Raw genomic sequence first — 3354 nt, 5'->3', positions numbered from 1 at the left:
ATGACTGCCTATCTCATCAGTTTGGATAAGCTTTATCACAAGCAAGCCGCAGAGCTTAAACAGCAGATTCACCGCACTGAGAAGGCGGAAGTCCATATCAGGATGCTCTAGGTAATGCTAAGGGAAGCTGAAGCACAAGTTGCGGCCGCCGAAAGTGGAGAGGCTGCTGCCATTGAGGCTCTTAAGCAAGCTCAGAATTGGCACCTCCATGAGATGAAGGAGGCCCATCTTGTGGGACTTGCTAGGAGACGGATGGTTGCCTTGAGCGATGAGGAGGCCTTGATCCTGGAGGGAATTCCTGTCCTCCACGGATTCAGCAAGAGGAAGGGTTCCAATGCTCCACTAGCACCATCACCATTAGGGCCTTCCAGAGGAAGATCTAAAATCGTTGAGGGAGGAACAGTGGAACCCCCTCCAGCGGAGAGGACGTTAAAGGATGAAGTACTAGCACACCTCATTCTACCAGAGGACCACTCCATTTAGGATGAAGACTCGCCCCGCGAGTAGGGTGCCCAACCCAAAGTTGTACCCCAAGCAATGAAGTTGTCCAGAGTTTAGAGTTGTACCCCCAGTTGTGTTGTTGTAACGATCGTGTAGTGCGTGTTTTGGCCTCACCCCAAGTGTTGTAACCGCCCCAGTAGAAATAAAATTGTTTGTGCTTGTTGCTTGTTAGTCTGTGTGTTTCTCGACAGGAGGTGGATTCCGTCTTTTTGAAAACATGAATTAATTGACTTAAAGATCACTTCAAATCCAAATTCAAGTCTCATGAAATTTCGCTCAATCTATAGATGCCTCCCAAACGTGCCACCAGGACCTGTCCAAGTCAAGCCTGTGCCACCCCTAGTGCAAAAAGACAACCAGAAGGGTAAGGACCACCCCCTGCACTACACCATGAGGAGCAGGAAGTGAGTTAGCTTGAAGGTAGACGGGAGAGCCAAGTGGGAGCACAACCGCCACCACCTCCGCCTGTTATGGATCTGGTGCAAGTGATGAACAACCAAACTCTTCTGGTGGAAGCCTTGGCTAATGCCATCACTGGTCAGAGGCCCCACAGGCAGAGCATGAGTGAGAAGTTGACAGACTTCCTTCGGACCAAGCCACCCACTTTTGGTGGGTCCGTAAATCCTCTGGACGCAGATGACTGGCTGTGAGTTATTCAGAGGAAGCTAGAACCGTTTGAATGTGAGGGCAAGGATAAGATTGTCTTGGTTACCATTAGCTCACTGGGACTACTCTAGCCTGGTGGGAGAATTACTGCACAGCTACCCAGTCGCTCATGCTTGACACGGCGAAAGCAAAATTCAACAGTATGCCCATCTTTCTTACAAAAGGTGCAATGGAACTTTGATTTGGGAGTATGAGTTCCAAAAATGTGAGAAGCACCCTTTCAACTTGAATTGTCTTGGGCAATACCGGAAGAAGCAACAAGCTGATGAGTAGGTATAAAAGAGCTATCCAAAGCACTAGCACAAGTGCTATTGTCCAAAGGCTCACGCACAACATAAGAAGCCACCTCCGGTTGAGAAGAAGCAATTTTTGAAACATCAAGATCGGAGTGACAAGAATTGCGAGAATCAAAAAACTTAGCACAAAAACTCTTGCATCTTGTGACCAAAACCTCATTTTCCAATTTGAGGCGATCACAAGTACCACATGGAGCATTTGTCAAATTATCCATCTCCTTTCAATGCACTCAGTATATGTGTTACGCAAGAGTTCATTTTCTTTCTCAAGGTTGGCACTCATCTCATTGTGCTCAACCAACTTGGCGCTCATATCATCGCACATTTGCTTCGACGCCAAAACTTCATTTTCCAATTCAATGCATGATGTGCAAATAAGATCGCATGAACAAACATCATTATTCATATGAAGCACAATATCATGATTATCACAAGAAGTAAGGGAACCATCATCATCAAGAACCAAACAGCACATGCTACAAGGCATAGGCTTCATTTCACAAATTTTAGACCTAGCATGCTCAAGTTCATCTACACATGCGGTGTGAGTCAATTTTAGTTCGTTAATTTCAGCAAGCAAGGACTCACATGAAACACATAGTAAAGAAGCATTTGACTTGAACAAAGAAATTTCATCTCTAGACTTATCAAGATCATTACTTAAAGCTACACAAGAATTGCATGGCATAGAGATATTGAATTCCAACAAGTCATTTTCAGATTTCAAGCAATTATGAGAAGAATTTAATTCATCATTCTTTCTAAGCAAGGCATCACAAGAATTGTAAGGATTTAAAGCACGTCACGTCCAATAAGCAATTTCACATTTCAACCTAGCAAGAGAACGTTTCATCTTCTCATTCTTGCTACACAAAGCATTAGAAAACTCTTTGTTTCTATCATTCTCATTTTCACAATCATCAACACGATTGTATAAAACCATGATGCATTTTGCAAGTGTACCTTGGCTCATGTCTCTTAGCCCATGGTAGAACTCGCCCTTCGTGAGATCACCATCCTGGTAGTTCTCGAAGAGATCCATGACCGCCTCCACTTCTGGTTCCAACTCAATTTCCGAACTCCTCCTACCTAAGGACAATGAAACACAAGAAGAAAAGCTTGGTGCCATAGCTCAAAGCACCGGTTAGGATTAGTCAAAAGTAAGATCAAATTGCAAAAATCAAATCCGCAAGCAAAAGCGCCATTTATCTTATCGTCCCATGGATCCCAAAGCTGATTAAGGTTATGTGATCCTTAACCAAGCTCTGATACCAATTGAAGGACTGGGACGGGTGATCAGCGAGGAGTAAATGGAAGTCTTTAAAAATTCTCTCCGAGAATAAGGCCTATATCGCGATTGCTATCCCAAACACACCTTGCGTCTAATCACCAAGTTTACATCAGTCAACTCGTGATAAGCTCACCCTAGGAACGATTGGAGACGCTCAAAGCGTAGTGGAAGCAAAGCAAAGCGAGACTCCGAAAAGTTTGCACAATAGAAGCAGCAAAACAACTACTGACAGTCAGTTAGCCACAAGCTTGCACAAATTTATTGTGCTACTATGCCTAATCTGAAATTAAGAACACAACAGTATAGCCTTAGTAACCAAGTAAAAGCAATAAGCATTACTGGAAAGAAGACAAATTTATTGATACAGTAGTTTGAGGCAGAAAGAGCAGAGACCGAGGAAAGCAGAGCAAACTAAAGAAAAGTTGAAGCTTTGGACGAAAACAAAACACTAGGCCAAGCTGCAAATGATGAATAAGAACTGATTAACCTGTTGGGCAGAGAAATCGAGGTCCAGCAAAATCAAGCCGAGCTACAGCCAGTGCCAACTGACAAAAACAACACTAAAGCCGGCGCACTGCTGAAGGCCTGCGTTCAGAAGTG

The sequence above is a fragment of the Setaria viridis genome, chromosome 6 (assembly GCF_005286985.2).
Source record: "Setaria viridis chromosome 6, Setaria_viridis_v4.0, whole genome shotgun sequence".
Classification (NCBI taxonomy): domain Eukaryota; kingdom Viridiplantae; phylum Streptophyta; class Magnoliopsida; order Poales; family Poaceae; genus Setaria; species Setaria viridis.
The sequence above is the reverse complement of the archived record's forward strand: the minus strand, read 5'-3'. Positions refer to the sequence as shown.